Source organism: Rutidosis leptorrhynchoides, chromosome 9 (assembly GCF_046630445.1).
Source record: "Rutidosis leptorrhynchoides isolate AG116_Rl617_1_P2 chromosome 9, CSIRO_AGI_Rlap_v1, whole genome shotgun sequence".
Lineage (NCBI taxonomy): Eukaryota > Viridiplantae > Streptophyta > Magnoliopsida > Asterales > Asteraceae > Rutidosis > Rutidosis leptorrhynchoides.
This window is the reverse complement of record NC_092341.1, coordinates 48,956,216-48,979,346: the sequence shown is the minus strand read 5'-3', so window position 1 is coordinate 48,979,346 and position 23,131 is coordinate 48,956,216. Positions and strand designations below refer to the sequence as shown.

The 23,131-nt window shown below is 34.6% G+C and overlaps 1 pseudogene; it reads right to left on the bottom strand.

Moving 5' to 3' along the window:
* Positions 1–1,552: 1,552 nt before the first annotated feature.
* On the bottom strand, positions 1,553–21,618 carry LOC139868029 (carbonic anhydrase 2-like; annotated as a pseudogene).
* Positions 21,619–23,131: the final 1,513 nt, after the last annotated feature.

Genomic DNA, 23,131 nt, shown 5'->3' with positions numbered 1-23,131 from the left:
ACGGCGACCTCGGCGTTGTTAGGAATTCGATAGTGGACCCTAACAAGAACATGTGATTTACAAAAATCACATAATCCGCATACAACAAACGAATAAGCGATACGATAAATAAAAGCATAAACGACACGGATATTGAACGTGGTTATATCCCAACTCCAAACACGGAGAACGGTTTACTCCACGGGCGCAAACCAGATAATTTTTCTTATTATTTTTGTGCACTCCTATCATATAACGTGGCTTTTTACCCCGGACCCGTTCATTTACATCTCGACTTTTTCCGGACACCCGACCTCTTCCCCTGTTCACGTCCAAAGTCAGCCTGATTTGAACCTCCGTTGCCACAATGATTACAGCCATGCCACCTGGTCTGATACCACTTTTTGGATTGATTTAGGTCCACCACCATGTCCTGCTTATAATTTCAAGAGTTCCCTAGTACTCTAAAACCAATCGGTGATAGAGGTAGGTTCACCTAAGCTTATATACAATCATTTATTTATTTCCCATTCCTATGTGGGACACGCTCTAACCAATTAGCTCCAACAATTACCCCCTAATCGGTTTGTTCGCGGGATCATCAAATCTGAATTGGTGATTGTTGTTTGGGTCCATAAATTCCCAACAACTGGTATCAGAGCCAGGTTCAATGAAGTCGAGACAGGTGATCTGGTATGGGTTGATAAAATGGGTTGTGTTTAGATCATCCTTCAAGTGTGGGATTGTTGGATGTGTGAAGGATATAAAAACAACAAGAAAAAGTGTGTTTTAGTGTTAAGGCGCGACGTGGCTCATTAAGGCGCGTCATGGCTCAACACTTGGATTGAGGTTCGAAAGTGCAAAGCTGTCGGTTCTGAAATCATGCCTTAAGCCACGACGCGACTCCTCCAGCCACGATGCGGCTTAAGCCTATCCGAGAGCCTGACGAGGAAAAACACGTTTTCTTGCTCCCTAAGCTGTTTCTTTCTTATCTTATGCATATAAATACATCATATTGTAACCCTAAAGTGTATGTACGAAAATATCAATAAAAATCACTCTAATTGGCCGTGGACTAAAGTAATCTAACCGATTGCATATAACCACGTAATTTCTTGTGTCATTTTCTCTACTTTTCTTTATTATCGTTCATTTGTTGGTCGTGGGATCACCAAATATGAATTGGTGATTGTTGTTTGGGTCCATAAATTCCCAACAGGCATCACGTAGAGGGGACTTAACCACCTTCGCAATCATATGCCACCCACACACACGTTAATTCACGACGATGTTGATAGTATCATCGAAGGTTAGAGAAACTAAATAATAGTGTAAAGGATTATCTGCAAATATATTTGTCGATTGTTAAAATTGAAGGTTATACTACTTTTAATTTTAATTGCCAGACTTTATATAAGCAACATATTTAATAGTAACATTAAAAGAAGATGAGACTATATTCAGGTGCACCTTCTGCTTATTTTTATCATACAGACAAACTAATCATAGCAATTGAAAACAAACACAAGCTTCCTCAACTATAAATCATGCTTATTCTTACCATATATGAAGTACAAATATGAAATCCCTTTGAACGCCAATATGCTTATATGTTGATTATTGGTTTGATATTATAATCAACTTCCATAATTTGAAAATTTCCGTTTACGAAATCATAGTGCCCGCCCATTAGTTTGAGTTTCTTATCAGCTACTCCAGTTCGAACATATGGGTATGATAGTAAATTCACCAAAGAATTCATCACTGACTCCTGCATGAATACAAAGTAGACAATTTATACAAGTCATCATGCGAGGTTATTTAGTATTTGTGACGACCCGAAAATTTCCGACCAAATTAAAACTTAATCTTTATATAATTCTGACTTGATAAGCAATGAATTTTAATAAATCTTGAACCTCCAGAAAGAGTTTTACACAAGCTTTTGGTCACCCTTTTATTCCGACGATTCACGAACGTCATAACTTGATTTAATTGTTTAATTGTTTAATTATTGTGTACATATATGGATTTATATATATTTAACTTGAAAATATGATAATTAAATATCTCATTAAGTATATTAACAAGTATTATATATATATATATATATATATATATATATATATATATATATATATATATATATTCATACTACTAATTTAAAGAGTTTTCAAACAATATATATGTTTCTATTTAAACGACGTAATTAACTTATGTTAAAATATATTTACATATAATGTATTACGAGTGTAAATACATCCTTACAAGTATTGAATACACTTTATAATATACTAATACATATAAAGAATAGCTATACTCGTATTTCCGTTCAATTTCCTCAAAGAATTCTACTCGCATTCATACGGTATTTTTACCCGTATTATACACAGCTTCTAGAAGTATTTACTATTAGTATATACCAGTAGAAATCTGCAATTATTTGTGTAATATTTCATCCATGATCTAATCAATTTAATATGTCATGCATGACTTAATACAATTTAACTTATCTTAGATATTTTCACTAAAAGCCAAAATTATAAGCTTATAAATAAGGACCATTTTAACTCATTTTTACTTCACATTTTCTTAAACTAAAAACACACACTTGAATGCTCTCATATCATACTTTAATCTCAGCAACTTTCCTCTTCATAATCAAGGTAAAATACTTCTCAAAATCCTTGTTCAATTCCTTGTATAGCAGCTATCTTATTATACTTATAAAACTTGTAAAAACTAGAACTTGTTTTGGTGAACACCAAGCTTGTTTGAAAAACTAATCTAATCTTTCTAACATAACTCTAATAACACTTATTTATATGTATTATGATGTTATATTAAGTTAATATAAGAACTTATAACTTGTACATATGAAGAACACCTTGAAACTTAACATATATCCTTTAATCTCCATTCGGTAAAAAGCGGGCTGTTTTGAATTGGGAATTAAAAACCTATCTTAGACTTTGAGTTCGAGGCTAAGACTTTGGAAATATGTTAATATATGTAAATAAGACTTCCAGTATTTTTTCATGATTTTAGACAAAGTGAAAGTATTTTATCAAAAATCATATATTGGGTGGATGCCGGGATTTTTCCAAATCTGTCCACCGACACAAAAAGAGGGTAAAGCTCTAAAAATTACTACTTGGGATGAACTTTTCGAATTGGTTTTGTAAAATTTATTTCTTAAGGAATCCATAGCAATTTGATTCACTTTAAACGGAGTTGTAATGAATATTTGGCGAGCAAAACAAAATCTGCTAAAATTAACGTTGTATGGACGAAATTTATATTATAAAAACTATATTAACCATATCCTTGTTAAATTTTCCTATATCCTATATATATATTTGGACATGTTATCAGTAGTATAACAAAATATTATAATCTTAGTTAATTCTGTGATTGTATATATGTATAATAATATTCTTGGTACGTCCTAACACAATAAGTATACAATACGTTTTGATAAATCCTAAGACAATACGTACACAATAAGTCTTAGTTAATTATAAGACAATACGTATACAATACGTCTCTGGGTTGATGCAAAGAGAATACGTATACAATACGTCATGGGGTAATTCTAAGATTATATATATGTATACCGATTATTGGACTGTTGGACTTTTCGGACTATTTTGGACTACTAACAAAGGACTACTAACATAAAATGTTAAAAATTATTATATAAGTATTCTATGAACTTGCTTTATTTTATTCATATGTCGTATTATTATCTGAATCGTTATTATTGTTATAGGTTCGTGAATCCAAGGACGACGGTCATATTTTTAATAAGTTGAAAACTTATTATTAATATACTTTTACTACTGTGAGTATATAGTCCCATTTTTAAACTCTAAAAATATTTTGGGTTGAGAATACATGCATTTTATGTTTTACGCCATGGATACAAGTACTTAAAATATATTCTACGTTGAGTTGTACCACATTGCATATCTTCCCTAATAGCTTGGTAACTAATATTTACATGTTGTAAGAACATGTAAGCGCGAATCCTATTGATAGATCTATCGGGTTTGACAACCCCAACCTGGCTAGTCACTCTAGTATCGTAAATGGTTGCATAGTACTTCGTTTTTACTACACTTGGTACAGTGTAGAGAGATTTCATAATAAAGGGAATATGCCACATTAATGGTTAAGTATGGTTACCGAAGCGCTCAACAACTTATAGAATACTTTTATACACTTGTGAGTGTACATATAATTATAACTATGAAATCTTGTGGTCTATATTTATATCGATGATAAACCTATATATCTCACCAACCTTTGTGTTGACTGTTTACGCATGTTTATTCTCAGGTCCTTAAGAAAGTCTTCCGCTGTTGCATTATCTGAGCAAGTTGTGCATGGAGTCTCATACTTTTATTTAACTAAAGTGTTGCATTCAATAAAACCTTTGTCATGTATTATATTTGACTGTTACGTCACGTGTGTAATATTTGGAAACCGATGTATTTTGGGGATTATTTCTTAAATAATCGCCCACTTGTTTAAAACATGCATTATGTATAATAATGATGTGCTTTTTATGAAACGAATGCAATATTTTCTAAAACGTATCATATAGAGGTCAAATACCTCGCTATGGGACCAATGAGAACGTACTACGTTTATAGTAATATGGACGGGTCGTTTCAGTTGGCATCAAAGCGTTGGTCTTAGCGAACCAGAATTTGCATTAGTGTGTCTAACTAGTAATTGTTAGGATGCATTAGTGAGTCTGGACTTCGACTGTATCTGCATATTATAAATTTTGCTTATCATTTTTGTTAGAAATTACCTGCCTATCAATTTTTAATCTAGACACGTTTTACTGCAATTATTGCGTAGATAGTGTATAGACATATTCATATCTTATCATATCTATCACGGTAGACTCTGCCTAACATCTTTCGTAAATTCCTTCGTAACTTATGGGATTTTGGTATTAAATATACATATGTAAATTATGTATTAAGAATATCAATCTAACTCCTAAATTTTTTTTTTCATATCAACAATCATTTCTCTGATCGTGTAAAGCAGATCCTTCACAAAGCTCGAGTTCATTGGATTCTAAAAGCTATTCCGATATGGAATTTCATTTGAGCTCCGAGAGTAGTTTAACTGGAATGAACCAACCAATTAGTCATCACTTTTTTTTGAATGAATTGGGAGTGGGTTCGTGGACGAATCCAAGGCAATCTCTTTCATGAACCTAATTCGCCTCTCGGTGGAGAACATGAGGCACTTACCGGCGAACCCGTTCGTAACACCATTTCTCTCTCCTTTCCAGGATATGCCGCAACGAGTATAATATTACTAATATTATTGAGGCTATCTGACCTTTACTCCGTATCTTGCATGGTGAATTATTTACTGTCATGAAAAGCAAAACTTCATTAGCAAGTGCATCCTACATTATTTCATTCCCTTTATAAAGCTCTTGACCTCTCTTTTTATTCAAGAAACTTTAAACATCTTCTTACACAATACAAAACAAAACAAATTCTCATCATCTATACTCACATCAAACCACTACCAGCACCAGCACCAGCAGTACCAACAACATCACAAGCCGCATTACGAGCATCAACATCATACGCACCGCAGGCACTGAGGGATACCAACAATAATGAGTGATGAAGTATTAATTCATTATTTCATTTACGTTGAAGAAATATTCAGTGATTATGTAATCTCTAAAGTTTTAGGGATTATTCATTTCTAGTTCCAACCGTAAACCAAATGAGATTAATATAATATTAACTCATTAAATTCATATTACATCTGAAGAAAATATACATACATATATTTTCATAAAGACTGTAATAAAAATTCTTTTGTACAAAATATTACTTGTGAAATTATATTTTAACGGATAGGTAATACCCGAGAAATACTTAAGTTCACATTAATATGTTACACTGTACATTTTCAATGATGTTTCGACAATCGTTAATTATACTCTCTCATTTCATAGCAATATACATCATTTTACAAAATTCAAGACAACCATTTTTCATACCAATTCAATTACATATTCTGATTTTGACAGATCAAAATCCAAGTCAAGATTTAAGAAGTGCCATCAATCTTAAATTCCTACATCCTTCAAAATCATACTTTAAATTCAAACTATACTAGAACATCACTTTCATTCACAGAACTCATAAAGATATTCCTATCATTCAAGATTCACGACGAATTCATTATACGGATATTGACGATGACAACCTGCATCTAAACCCTTCAAAATTCTTGAAAACACCTCAACTAAGGAACAATCGAACCAATCACACGATACATACGAAGAATATATGCATATAGATATGCATTCGGAGGACACTTGAACCTAAGCAAAGGTTCAACACATATCCGTGTCAGATCCTTTAGCATTATTATTACCTAAAATAACTTTACAATCCCTTTTCAAAATAGCGAATTTTGTCACAGCTCCAAAAAGACAACTTCGACTTTTCATCTGGAGTAGCCTTATTATAACCTTGATATATATGTTGTCTTCTCGCCATCGTTACCAGGGAACCTTTTATATTCCACCACATTAGTAGTAAGCTTACCAGCAACTTTATTGCTCTTTGACTTAAATCTCTCTGAAAGATCACTATAAAACCTTATCATGTACCCATCTACATCTTGTAACAATAATTGTCATACCAAACCCCAGGAAGCATCAATAATTATTCTTGAATCTCACATCATTTCTACATATACATATAACGTTATCCCCTGAAATTATAATTCTGAAATCCAGAATATCACTTCAGCCTATGAATCAGTACTATGAAGTTTTGAAAAAGCTGAATGAAGCAGCAGAAACTGTAGACAACTGTAACAGTCAAAAGTTGATGATAAAGAATATTGTGTTAGTAAAGCACAGAAAAAGAGAAGCTTTAGAACAGGAAAATGGATTGAGCAAACCTTGAAGGAGGCTGTGGATAAATCACAAGGACTAAATCTGTCTTCAAATAATCCAAATGATTCAGTGTCTGCTGAAGTCTTTAGCGAATACCTTGCTCCTTACTCTAAACCCTTGTGGACAATATTCTTAATCATCCTCTGATATTAGATATTCTAAGATATCATCATATCTTTCATTATAAATATCCTCCATATTTTTGAAGATATTTTCATAACTATTCTTATCTGAAATAATTCATATTTTCGCGCTATCTATGTTACATCATAAAAGAAACTATTTTAGTTTCTAAATTCTGGAACCTTCGAGTTTAAAATATGAATGTTTTGAAGTAGTGTTAGGAACTGAAGCATGAGTTAGTATAATATAATGACACTTGATCAACGTGATTATATTACAGTAAGTCATGCTGAGTTTCTAAATGGAATGTAATGATTCACAGATCACAACGTCATCATGTGCCATGTTACATGACTCTTACATTCAATCTAATCTCTAAACATATCAAGAACATATTCTATTGATAGTTCTATCTTTTCCTTTGGATTCTGGAAATTTCACAAGTCAAATTGTGCTATTACAATTTCTCTCTTAGAGCATTAGCTATGTTCATTCCGAATTTCATATCTATGAATTCTAGACCATTATTCGCTTGACTTGAAGTCGGGAAAAGAAGACGAAAGCATGAAACTCCAAAATATAAGGAAAAATATAAGCACGAAGACAACGCAGAAATTACAAACAGTGTATATTGATGCGTATAGCAATATAAAGACACGGGAAAACTAAGAACACTATAAACCCAAGAGCATAGTAGAAATTAACGGATTCCTCCTGTGAAAGATGAAAAAGAAGAATGACAGATGTGATAGTCAAGAATATATCAAGAATTAAAACTGGATGGAGCATATTGACGAATGTTTCGAAAGTACGAAGAAAGGAAGAAAGTATAAAAGATGGGAGATGTGGAAATAAGGAAACGTAGGAGGTTGATTTATAGTAAAATATCCGACAGAGAAATCGAGACAAATTATTGCATTAAATCGAAGAGGATCATAATTTCCTTAATCGCCGAAGAATCAAATTTTATATAGATTACAAAGATTTTCTTTAATCCGGAGATCAACCGTGATGACGTCAAAAGATAAGACGAGTCCCTATTTTCTCATTTCACTCTTTTACGATAGCTTCACTCATACGTTTCGAGTAATCGAATCATTTTATCCATATTTCTCAATCATGATAAAACCCTATGAATCAACTTATATTCGTCATAATAACATTCTTATTGTTAGCCATGACGGCCTCGATCAAATTTTGGGACGAAATTTCTTTAACGGGTAGGTACTGTGACGACCCGGAAATTTCCGACCAAATTAAAACTTAATCTTTATATAATTCCTACTTGATAAGCAATGAATTTTAATAAATCTTGAACCTCTGAAAAGAGTTTTACACAAGCTTTTGGTCACCCTTTTATTCCGACGATTCACGAACGTCATAACTTGATTTAATTGTTTAATTGTTTAATTATTGTGTATATATATGGATTTATATATATTTAACTTGAAAATATAATAATTAAATATCTCATTAAGTATATTAACAAGTATTATATATATATATATATATATATATATATATATATATTTTCATACTACTAATTTAAAGAGTTTTCAAACAATATATATGTTACTATTTAAACGACGTAATTAACTTATGTTAAAATGTATTTACATATAATGTATTACGAGTGTAAATACATCCTTACAAGTATTGAATACACTTTATAATATACCAATACATATAAAGAATAGCTATACTCGTATTTCTGTTCAATTTCCTCAAAGAATTCTACTCGCATTCATACGGTATTTTTACCCTTATTATACACAGCTTCTAGAAGTATTTACTATTGGTATATACCAATAGAAATCTGCAATTATTTGTGTAATATTTCATCCATGATCTAATTAATTTAATATGTCATGCATGACATAATACAATTTAACTTATCTTAGATATTTTCACTAAAAGCCAAAATTATAAGCTTATAAATAAGGACCATTTTAACTCATTTTTACTTCACATTTTCTTAAACTAAAAACACACACTTGAATGCTCTCATATCATACTTTAATCTCAGCAACTTTTCTCTTCATAATCAAGGTAAAATACTTCTCAAAATCTTTGTTCAATTCCTTGTATAGTTGCTATCTTATTATACTTATAAAACTTGTAAAAACTAGAACTTGTTTTGGTGAACACCAAGCTTGTTTGAAAAACTAATCTAATCTTTCTAAAATAACTCTAATAACACTTATTTATATGTATTATGATGTTATATTAAGTTAATATAAGAACTTATAACTTGTACATATGAAGAACACCTTGAAACTTAACATATATCCTTTAATCTCCATTCGGTAAAAAGCGGGCTGTTTTGGGTTGGGAATTAAAAACCTATCTTAGACTTTGAGTTTGAGGCTAAGACTTTGTAAATATGTTAATATATGTAAATAAGACTTCCAGTATTTTTTTATGATTTTAGACAAAGTGAAAGTATTTTATCAAAAATCATATATTGGGTGGATGCCGGGATTTTTCCAAATCTGTACACCGACACAAAAAGAGGGTAAATCTCTAAAAATTACTATTTGAGATGAACTTTTCGAATTGGTTTTGTAAAATTTACTTCTTAAGGAATCCATAGCAATTTGATTCACTTTAAACGGAGTTGTAATGAATATTTGACGAGCAAAACAAAATCTGCTAAAATTAACGTTGTATGGACGAAATTTATATTATAAAAACTATATTAACCATATCCTTATTAATTTTTCCTATATCCTATATATATATTTGGACATGTTATCAGTAGTATAACAAAATATTATAATCTTGGTTAATTCTGTGATTGTATATATGTATAATAATATTCTTGGTACGTCCTAACACAATAAGTATACAATACGTTTTGATAAATCCTAAGACAATACGTACACAATACGTCTTAGTTAATTCTAAGACAATACGTATACAATACGTCTCTGGGTTGATGCAAAGAGAATACGTATACAATACGTCGTGGGGTAATTCTAAGATTATATATATGTATACCGATTATTGAACTGTTGGACTTTTCGGACTACTAACAAAGGACTACTAACAATGGACTACTAACATAAAATGTTAAAAATTATTATATAAGTATTCTATGAACTTGCTTTATTTTATTCATATGTCGTATTATTATTTGAATCGTTATTATTGTTATAGGTTCGTGAATCCAAGGACGACGGTCATATTTTTAATAAGTTGAAAACTTATTATTAAATATACTTTTACTACTGTGAGTATATAGTCCTATTTTTAAACTCTAAAAATATTTTGGGTTGAGAATACATGCATTTTATGTTTTACGCCATGGATACAAGTACTTAAAATATATTCTACGTTGAGTTGTACCACATTGCATATCTTCCCTAATAGCTTTGTAACTAATATTTACATGTTGTAATAACATGTAAGCGTGAATCCTATTCATAGATCTATCGAGTTTGACAACCCCAACCGGGCTAGTCGCTCTAGTATCGTAAACGGTTGCATAGTACTTCGTTTTTACTACACTTGGTACAGTGTAGGGAGATTTCATAATAAAGGGAATATGCCACATTAATGGTTAAGTATGGTTACCGAAGCGCTCAACAACTTATAGAATACTTTTATACACTTGCGAGTGTACATATATTTATAACTATGAAATCTTGTGGTCTATATTTATATCGATGATAAACCTATATATCACACCAACCTTTGTGTTGACTGTTTACGCATGTTTATTCTCAGGTCCTTAAGAAAGTCTTCCGCTGTTGTATTATCTGAGCAAGCTGTGCATGGAGTCTCATACTTTTATTTAACTATAGTGTTGCATTCAATAAAACCTTTGTCATGTATTATATTCGACTGTTACATCACGTGTGTAGTATTTGAAAACCGATGTATTTTGGGGATTATTTCTTAAATAATCGCCCACTTGTTTAAAACATGCATTATGTATAATAATGATGTGCTTTTTATGAAACGAATGCAATATTTTCTAAAACGTATCATATAGAGGTCAAATACCTCGTTATGGGACCAATGAGAACGTACTGCGTTTATAGTAATATGGACGGGTCGTTTCAGTATTAAAGAAACTTTCGTAAACAAATATATTTTCTCTGTTCAAGTTACCAATCTTTTTTAACTCATAATCGTTTACCTTCTCAATAAGTGTAAGAAGTTCTTCATCCGATGCACAAGGATTTTGTGCAATAACCTTTGCTTTCGCAGGCTGGCCAATGCTAACCCAATCATCTATAAAGTCACTTTATATGACAAAATAAAAAATAAAAAAATGACAGCAGTTAGCAAATGTTTCTTCTATATAACTTATTATATACTCCAACGTTACTTAGTGTTTTTGTAAGCGGAGTAAACACAGTGGTAGAATCGGGAATTTTTTTCACCGGGGCGAATTTTTCTTTAAAAGCGTTCACATTCACTGAAATTTTTTTTATAGCAAAATTAGAAGTTTTGGAGGCAAAATGTGGAGACTATGTAAGCTTTTGGGTCAATATATGAAAATCCAAAATTTTAGGCCTAAAAATTTCAAATTCACTTAGGGCGGGTGCCCCACCCCGCCCCACTCTGTTTCCGCCCCTGTGTATACATTATACATGCAATTATGCAAAAGTGACTTACAAGGAAGTTTCGATGTTTGGTAGAGACAATAGTCGTTCAATTCCACCACATCGACTATGTCCAATGACAAAGATAACTTCAACCTATATGATATGATAAAGTGACATGTAATTTTTTTAAAAGGCAATATTCTAACATCCACAAATATGTTCAATTTTCACATATATGTCCATCTGTAACATCCCGCGTTTTTCCGTTAAATATATTTTTAACATTGTCTTTTTTTTTTTTTAAATAATATCCTTCGTTATTTAAATTCGTAGTTTCCGTTGACTAACGTTCATAATATTCCCGTTATTTAATTATAACATCACTTGTTTACTCGAGCGTTTTTAAAATATTCCGTTTAGGTATTTTCCGCACCCGACTACAAACTCGAGGGACTAAAATTGACACGGGGCAAACTAGTTGACTAGGTCAACTAGTCCACCCCAATCACCACCATTCAACCATCTCCCTCTCTCTCTTTCTCTCCATCTCAAGAACACACACATAAACCCATTCCATTCATTCATCATCTAAAATCAATCTTGGAAGCCCACAACAAATCCGACTACATATTCTTGATCCTCTCATCATTCTCTACGATTTGATACTAACTACACCGAGTTTGGGTAACTTTCTAAAAACTCTAGATTTCTATAAATTCGTGTTTTTGACTTGAAATTGTGTTAGTTAGTGTCTATGGCTCGTGTCTAGCATGAATATATGTTTTGTTTGCTCGATTTGTTGATTGGGAGTAACTAGTATGAACTTTGAAATGGGTGTGCTTAATCCTTGATTTTGGATGAGTTAATGTTGTTAAATTGTTAAAGTGCATGTTTTAATTGTGTTACTAGTATCATTAGCCACATTTTGATGTGTAGGTTGATTAAGAAAACTTCAAAAACCCGATTAATGATTTTGTGATGTTTGACTAGGGTTTGATAGTTCTTGACATGAACTTTTGATGCTTGAATGCCATGAAATGTTAATTGTTAGTGTTTAGTAGTAATGTATGCTTCATTACCTTCAAAACGGCATATCATATGTGTGAATTGGATTCCCGAAACTTAAAATGCATTTGATGAGCTTGAAACTTTGAAAATGGATTCTTAACGATCACTTGACGGAAAATCGGTTATTGAAATTGATGTTTTTGTTTAATGAAACGTGTTTAGTTGTTTTCCTTGTCAAATTACCTTTCCAACGATATATAGTATGCATTTTGGATGTTTTCGGTTCATGAAATATGTTAATTTGAGTTTTGGTTCGTGACTTGGACCATTTTTCTGCAAACTGCATGTTTCCCAGGTATTGCGCGCCGCGCATATACCCGCGCGCCGCGCAAAACAGAAATCCCAGATATTTGCCCCCTTTAGTTGAGTTCTGACCTGGTTTTACACTTGGGTGCGCGCCGCGCAACCCATTGCGCACCGCGCAAAACCCCCAGGCCAGGCTCTTGTGTTTTTAAATGTTCTCAAAATGTTTCTCGCTTAACCGTAACTCCGATTAACATGAAAATCGGCTATTGTGTTCATATATGATTTCTCATCAGGGGAAAATTGTCGGATACCCGACCCGACCCCGTTGACTTTGACTTTGACCAAGTTTGACTTTTAGTCAAACTTAACCAAACTTTTATGCAAATGTTCTAACATGCTTTTATACGTGATTCTTGCATGAAACTTGACAAATTGATTCACATGCTATAGTTAATCGAGTCGTAACGAGCCATAGGACTAATTGAACACATTTCGCCCGACCTTGTGTTGTAACCGGTCAATTGATATAACTTACTTGTTTAGGTCAAGGCTAAGCAACTTTCATGCACACGTTTTCTTTGTGAAGTACATTTATACTCGTGCACTCGAGGTGAGATCATAGTCCCACCTTTTCAACAACTTTTTATACTTTTAAATTGTGGGCTGAGAAACATATACTTTGTTACATTTTGTACTACTTACTTTTATACTTTGAACACAAGTACAGGGAAAACAAACATTCCACAGCGAGTTAGAACAAAAATCCTCAATTCGATTATCATTAGTTACACTTGCAGGGTGTAAGCGAGAACTTATATTGTGTGGCCATACGGGTTTGACAAACCCTCATTACGGACGGTTCGCTACCGTCTACGGATGAAATATATTTTCGAGAAACAGTGTATGTTCTAACACTATTGTGATGGGGTTCTATGGAAGGAAACGTTAAGTCTTGATAATTGGGTGCTCGCGAACAATACTTTTGGAATGCAAACGATTATGATAATCAACGTTATGGGAATACTAAATCTTGTGGTTCAAAAACAACGTTTATTACAAACACCTATGATTTCACCAACGTTTTTTCGTTGACAGTTTTCTATATGTTTCTCAGGTTCATACTTGGCTATTTGATACATGCTTCCGCGTACACTCATACTTGCTTGGGGTCAAGCATACATGCATACACTCTGATTATTTGCTTGGAGTCAAGATACATACATACATACGCTAGTGATAGCACCTTTGGATTCAAACTTTTGTTTACATACTTACGCTATTTATAGCAACTGTGTTTTTAAACTAATTATGTCGCAAGTTATTTCATTTATACTTTATGACTTTTGTAAACTTAGACTTGTTGTCGAACGGTTTTGTAAACTAAACTTGCAAGTCTTGTACCTTTCAAATGAATGCGACATAATTTTGGTCAAACGAGTCTCATATAGGGACTACGACCACGCAACGGGACCTAAGTTAACGACGCCGTCAATAACGGTTTTGGTCGGGTCGTTACAAGTGGTATCAGAGCGTTGGTTGTAGGGAACTAGGACGTGCATTAGTGTGTCTAACAGAGTCGTTAGGACGCATTAGTGAGTCTAGATTACAACCGGATAGTTAGCATTTGCATTCTGACATACATTTGCTATAGATAGCACTTACTTGACTACTTGTGCATTATACTTGAATCATTCTTAGGCAAACTTTTTAATGGTACCCAACCTTCATCATACGAACTCGTATCCCGCCACTTTTTGGTAACACACGTAAATTCATGATTCATACACGTATGGATGACGACGACTTCATTAGTCACACTTGTTCGGGAACTCTGTCTCCCGGATTGTTATTTGCCACCGTTTCAACTTACTATCGGTTTTCCACTGGTGTTTCTTACTATCTACTTTTTGGTGTTACTACCATCACTACTCTAGGTGAGTATCGTCGTCAACATTTATCACTACGGTTGCGTGCTACTCGTTATCATGACTCGTTACTCTTTTCATACCTGAATACCTTATTGTCTGACACGAACCACATTGACGTGAACAATCATTTATACACTTCCCTCGGGGAACGCTTCTTTATAGTTGCACTAATTCTTTCGATTCAATACGAGTCACGTTAGAGACGTCGTTACACTTTGTTTATTTTAAACTTCACGATTACACGAACTTGAATCTATAGAGTGATGTGGGGATGGAGGTATGAGTTAGCGTAATATAACGACACTCGATCAACGTGGTTATATTACGGTAAGACATACCAAAGTTCTAGTGACGCGTGATGGTGGTTAGACTCGATCAACCTAAACACCACCATGTGCCGTGTACATGACTTCATCTATTCATGTTTGGACATCTGAAAAACTCCGAAAGTACTGACAACAACCATACCGGGGACACACCTTCGAATATTGTCGAACCATATTTATGCTTCCGAATGAATGACGAATTCTTTCAACTTCAAACATACGTTATACATGAATACTAGCTCGTCCTCGCGCAGTTTTATCAACGAACTACAATATACCTGTTATGCTCACACCGAGGTGGAAAACTTCTCTCGCCTTACACTCGTACTTCCGTTTAAGGAAATATTTTATCTAAATTCTCAATGGAGAGAGAGACTCTTCACACTATACTAGTATTCGCCTCGAGGGTGAATAGTCCTATCGAACATTTTCGGAAACCGATAAATCTTTCGCGGCGCGAAATTCTTGAGAAACAGAAACTTGTTCCAACAAATGTTTTCATGTCCTAACAAACTTTTTCAAATATACCTTAAGGAAATGTACCTCGTTTCGGATCGAGATTCTCATTTCACTTCTAGATTTCAGAGTGCCTTACAAAAAGCTTCGGGACCACGTTTAAACATGAGTACCGCGTATCATCCACAAACCGACGGACCAAACAAACATACGATTCAAACCTTGGAAACCATAAAACGAATTTGCGTTATCAACTTCAATTTACTTGAGAAAAGTTTTTGCCTTTAACCAAATTCTCTTACAACGATGGTTATCATTCAAGTCTTAACGTCACACTTTTCGAGGACCCGTATAGCCGTGAATGTCATTTTCTTAAATTGTTGAACCGAAGTAGGTGACAACCGAACCACCTGACCCGAACTCATTCATGAAACAACCGGAAAATTTTTCAATTCCAGGAAAGGCTCAAGACGACCCGTAGTCGCCAAAAGAGCCATACAAGGATTAAACGTAAACCTCTCGAATTCCAAGTGGGTAACCGCGTAACGTTAAAAGTCGCACCTTAGGAAGGTGCAATCCGTTTCTGGAAACGTAGGAAGCTAAATCCGCGATACACAAAACCTTTTAAAATCCTGGGGCGTTTCGGACCCGTTACTAACCGTTTAGATTTTTCAACTCATTCGAGTCTCCGTACATCCCACATTCTACGTATCAAACTTAAAGACGTGCCTTGCGAAGCCAGGACTTGTTACCCTCTTCGACGAACCTACTATCGATGACAAACTTTCCTTCCTAGGAGAACCGGTTGAAATTTTGAATCATGAAACCAAACTTTAAACTAACGTAAAATCCCGACTGTCAAAGTTCGTTGAAATGCCCAAGGAAGTACCTTCACATATCCGTAGAATTTGCAACGCAAGGTTTCGAAGAAGAAACAACAACTACTACTTCCAACTAAATTTCGGGACGAAATTTCTTTTAAGGTGTAGGTAATGTAACATCCCGCGTTTTTCCGTTAAATATATTTTTAACATTGTCTTTTTTTTTTTAAATAATATCCTTCGTTATTTAAATTCGTAGTTTCCGTTGACTAACGTTCATAATATTCCCGTTATTTAATTATAACATCACTCGTTTACTCGAACGTTTTTAAAATATTCCGTTTAGGTATTTTCCGCACCCGACTACAAACTCGAGGGACTAAAATTGACACGGGGCAAACTAGTTGACTAGGTCAACTAGTCCACCCCAATCACCACCATTCAACCATCTCCCTCTCTCTCTCTTTCTCTCCATCTCAAGAACACACACATAAACCCATTCCATTCATTCATCATATAAAATCAATCTTGGAAGCCCACAACAAATCCGACTACATATTCTTGATCCTCTCATCATTCTCTACGATTTGATACTAACTACACCGAGTTTGGGTAACTTTCTAAAAACTCTATATTTCTATAAATTCGTGTTTTTGACTTGAAATTGTGTTAGTTAGTGTCTATGGCTCGTGTCTAGCATGAATATATGTTTTGTTTGCTCGATTTGTTGATTGGGAGTAACTAGTATGAACTTTGAAATGGGTGTGCTTAATCCTTGATTTTGGATGAGTTAATGTTGTTAAATTGTTAAAGTGCATGTTTTAATTGTGTTACTAGTATCATTAGCCACATTTTGATGTGTAGGTTGATTAAGAAAACTTCAAAAACCCGATTAATGATTTTGTGATGTTTGACTAGGGTTTGATAGTTCTTGACATGAACTTTTGATGCTTGAATGCCATGAAATGTTAATTGTTAGTGTTTAGTAGTAATGTATGCTTCATTACCTTCAAAACGGCATATCATATGTGTGAATTGGATTCCCGAAACTTAAAATGCATTTGATGAGCTTGAAACTTTGAAAATGGATTCTTAACGATCACTTGACGGAAAATCGGTTATTGAAATTGATGTTTTTGTTTAATGAAACGTGTTTAGTTGTTTTCCTTGTCAAATTACCTTTCCAACGATATATAGTATGCATTTTGGATGTTTTCGGTTCATGAAATATGTTAATTTGAGTTTTGGTTCGTGACTTGGACCATTTTTCTGCAAACTGCATGTTTCCCAGGTATTGCGCGCCGCGCATATACCCGCGCGCCGCGCAAAACAGAAATCCCAGATATTTGCCCCCTTTAGTTGAGTTCTGACCTGGTTTTACACTTGGGTGCGCGCCGCGCAACCCATTGCGCACCGCGCAAAACCCCCAGGCCAGGCTCTTGTGTTTTTAAATGTTCTCAAAATGTTTCTCGCTTAACCGTAACTCCGATTAACATGAAAATCGGCTATTGTGTTCATATATGATTTCTCATCAGGGGAAAATTGTCGGATACCCGACCCGACCCCGTTGACTTTGACTTTGACCAAGTTTGACTTTTAGTCAAACTTAACCAAACTTTTATGCAAATGTTCTAACATGCTTTTATACGTGATTCTTGCATGAAACTTGACAAATTGATTCACATGCTATATTTAATCGAGTCGTAACGAGCCATAGGACTAATTGAACACATTTCGCCCGACCTTGTGTTGTAACCGGTCAATTGATATAACTTACTTGTTTAGGTCAAGGCTAAGCAACTTTCATGCACACGTTTACTTTGTGAAGTACATTTATACTCGTGCACTCGAGGTGAGATCATAGTCCCACCTTTTCAACAACTTTTTATACTTTTAAATTGTGGGCTGAGAAACATATACTTTGTTACATTTTGTACTACTTACTTTTATACTTTGAACACAAGTACAAGGAAAACAAACATTCCACAGCGAGTTAGAACAAAAATCCTCAATTCGATTATCATTAGTTACACTTGCAGGGTGTAAGCGAGAACTTATATTGTGTGGCCATACGGGTTTGACAAACCCTCATTACGGACGGTTCGCTACCGTCTACGGATGAAATATATTTTCGAGAAACAGTGTATGTTCTAACACTATTGTGATGGGGTTCTATGGAAGGAAACGTTAAGTCTTGATAATTGGGTGCTCGCGAACAATACTTTTGGAATGCAAACGATTATGATAATCAACGTTATGGGAATACTAAATCTTGTGGTTCAAAAACAACGTTTATTACAAACACCTATGATTTCACCAACGTTTTTTCGTTGACAGTTTTCTATATGTTTCTCAGGTTCATACTTGGCTATTTGATACATGCTTCCGCGTACACTCATACTTGCTTGGGGTCAAGCATACATGCATACACTCTGATTATTTGCTTGGAGTCAAGATACATACATACATACGCTAGTGATAGCACCTTTGGATTCAAACTTTTGTTTACATACTTACGCTATTTATAGCAACTGTGTTTTTAAACTAATTATGTCGCAAGTTATTTCATTTATACTTTATGACTTTTGTAAACTTAGACTTGTTGTCGAACGGTTTTGTAAACTAAACTTGCAAGTCTTGTACCTTTCAAATGAATGCGACATAATTTTGGTCAAACGAGTCTCATATAGGGACTACGACCACGCAACGGGACCTAAGTTAACGACGCCGTCAATAACGGTTTTGGTCGGGTCGTTACAAGTGGTATCAGAGCGTTGGTTGTAGGGAACTAGGACGTGCATTAGTGTGTCTAACAGAGTCGTTAGGACGCATTAGTGAGTCTAGACTACAACCGGATAGTTAGCATTTGCATTCTGACATACATTTGCTATAGATAGCACTTACTTGACTACTTGTGCATTATACTTGAATCATTCTTAGGCAAACTTTTTAATGGTACCCAACCTTCATCATACGAACTCGTATCCCGCCACTTTTTGGTAACACACGTAAATTCATGATTCATACACGTATGGATGACGACGACTTCATTAGTCACACTTGTTCGGGAACTCTGTCTCCCGGATTGTTATTTGCACCGTTTCATCCCGTGACATTCCCATAACAAAACACTACCAACCATGACATCCTTCCTCCCCATTATTATTATTATTATTATTATTATTATTATTATTATTATTATTATAATAATAAACTTAAAAGTTTTAAAACTTACAAAAAATTAGTGGGAAGCCTAGAGACAATCTGAGCCCCCACACCTCTAGCAATAGCAAAACCTATCCTAATAAAAATATGAGCAGCAGTACCGTCACCAATATCTTGCGCCATCGAACTCTTCTGAACCCGCTTTAGCAAAGAAACAGCCTCATTCTCTAATTCCCCAAGGGAAGAAAATGAGAAAGGAATGAAACCATAACCAATCGCCAGACAACTAGATTCGTACTTGACCCGCTTCCGACGAGCCGCATCAATCACAGCACGTCCAGGGACAAAGTCAGAAAGCCCAGACTGTGTCAAAGGAGAAGATCCTGTCAAGTCAACACAAACATCGCGACCACAATCCCAGGAATAAAGTAACACATCTGCAGGTCTGAGGGCCCTGTCGTTCCCTCCAGACAACCCAATGTCAACCTCCTTTCTCGCTGAAATCCCAGATCGATAACAAACATCAACAAGGGAATCCCGGACAATATTATGTCGATGCTTAATTCCCACCATACCAGCACAAGACACCGCGTGATCCCCGAAAATATCCCCAGTAAAAACCCTTGAACAGGCAGAGCATGCCGTCGAGATAGAGAACAATAGAACACCTAACCGGTAGCACAACACACATCGGTAAGTCTTTGCGTTCATCGTCTGACCCAACCCCAAAATAGGGACTGCCCTTAGCCAAGCAGAGGTGTGATCACTCTGCTGTGATTTCCATAAGGGCGATTGTCGGGGAGATAACGAAAAAGTGGATTCTGCAGAAGCGGTAACCTTTGTGAAATAAACATCTGCCAATTTCTTCATGAGTATTGGGGCAGCGACCTCACTCGGATTACCTAAAATATCAAACCCAACTGTTTTATTAAACAGACCCAATGTATCTTCAAAAAAAGGGCAAAGACCAACAATACTCGCATGACGTAGTAGCTTGGTCTGCAATCCAGCAGACTGTAATCGAGAAGTCAGAAAAGCATAATGACGAACATCTCCCGCAGAATAAACATTAAACCTTATTATTATTATTATTATTATTATTATTATTATTATTATTATTTAAGTGAAGTGGGTTCAAATTTTGATTTGCTCTTTATCTCTTTTCACATGTGTAAACTGATCACTTTATACATAGATATACGAACAAACCCGCCCTCAGTTATGTTATATGATGACAGATTGACAACTTTGAGCACGAGCCTAGATTTACATGTTGAGGGCGAGGTTATGCCACACGCTTGTCACCGGCGCCCTCGAGGGCAAAGTGGAGAAGGACTCGAGAGCGGATACCGTTAGGAATGGTTTGACTATATATATTGATCATCTTATGCCTAAATAAGCTTTTGGAAATTTAACATAATTAGACAACAACTAAAATGAAGTTGTCAAATGACCTTGAGAGCTACGACTGCGTGTTCAATTATTGCTCCAACTCCAGCTTGTTTTAGCTGCAAAACAAACATTAGTGTGTTATTACTAAATCTAGTTAATATTAACATTTGAAAATAATAAAAGAAAATAAACTTTGTGCTTGATTAAAATAATGTTAAGGTTTAATGGCTGTTTCTTTCACCTGGTTAAATGCAGGGACCATATTTGCAATATTACGAGCCATAAAGGCTTTCCCGGGTCGTAGGTTTAGGATATTCGTAGGAGAAACTCGTGGAATCCGAGCAAGCAAAAATTAGAAACTGCAACAATTTAATATTATTGCCCTTTAATCACTTGATAGGTTACTACGTATTAAAGTATGAAAGTAATTAACCTAACTTGTCATATGCTAGTCTTAATTAAAAATGTGATAATTATGACATAATTAATTACCTTGGGCTCCTGTTTCTCAGCAAGTTTACTATAGTAATCTGGATGCTTACTGCGAATTAGCGTCAATTGAAATAAATTTAAAAAATATGAAATTAACTCGTGCAACATGTTTGTTTCGAAAAAAAATTCAGAGAGAGAGTTTTGGAAAACATTTAAGAACTTTAATAAGAAATTCAAACATGCTTTTATTACTTGTACATTGGGATTATAGCCAAAATGCTCATTCCCAGCAAGTTTCTTGCGCTGGAGCTAAAAAAAAAGAAAATTTGCCAGGTTGCCCTCGCAAGACGCAAGGTGCCTTGCGAGTTGCCCTCGCAAGGCGCAAGCTTGCGTCCTTGCGTCTTGCGAACTTGCCGAAGGGACCCGTCCTAATCCATCTGGACGAAGTCCATATCGATTATAAACGATTCACAATAGTTGATTTCATCGCGAGGTTCATGAATTCTATATGATACATTTTACAAACATTGTATTCGTTTTTCGAAAGACAAACTTTCTTTACATCAAAAGTTGACGACATGCATGCCATTTCATAATACATCCAACTATAATTGACTTAATAATAATCTTGATAAACTCGACGACTCGAATGCAACGTCTTTTGAAATATGTCATGAATGACTCCAAGTAATATATCTAATATGAGCAAATGCACAGCGGAAGATTTCTTTCGTACCTGAGAATAAACATGCTTTAAAGTGTCAACCAAAAAGTTGGTGAGTTCATTAGTTTAACATAAATAATCGACAAAATTGCTCATTCTGTCCTTGTTTTTTCATCTGTTTGCCTGTTTCATCCCTGCGTTTTATTTTCTGCATTTTTCATCCTTAAAAACATTTTAAAGTCACAATTTCATCCCTCACCCTAACGAAGGTTAACTAAGTCCGTTAAAACTATTCGCATGGACTATACACGTAATCTTTAGCTAATTAAACATACAATCAAAAAGGTAAGTAAGCTAGCCCTACTCATCCTTCATAACGAATGACAAATCTGAAAATCATGTGGTATAATTAAATTATGATAACATACAGATACTAACAAAATTACTCAGGTAGCATCCGAGGGCCTAATCCCTTACTAAATAACTCATTCATGTTTCAAATTCATCACAGTAATAACCAATTAATCATGGTAGATAAAAGCTTATTACTCCGTAATTTACATACTAATAGTAAATAGTAATACTGTAATAATCCTTGTAAACTCTACTCCGTAATTAGATAAAACTAGAAAAAATTCGACCGCGCGTTGCTGCGGTTGTGTTCAACGCGTGGTCATATTTGTATATACGTTGTTTGGTACCTAATATATGTAGTAGGTTGGGTTGTTTGTTGGACGTGTACGTATATGTATGAAATATAGCTCGGAATATTTAGTGTTTTTTTGACGATATCCGTTTCGCGTATAGTTAGTCGCGTTGTGTTCGTAAAATAATATCGAGTTGAACGGTGGTCTCGGAAAAATTTAGCTCGCACCGAGCGAGAATATAGGGCCCGTTATTTAGTGTTTTTTTAACGATGTCCGTTTCGCGCATAGTTAGTCCCGTTGTGTCCGTCTGATTTTTTCGAGTTGAACGGTGGTCTCGGAAAAATTTAACTCGGACCGAGCGAGAAGATAG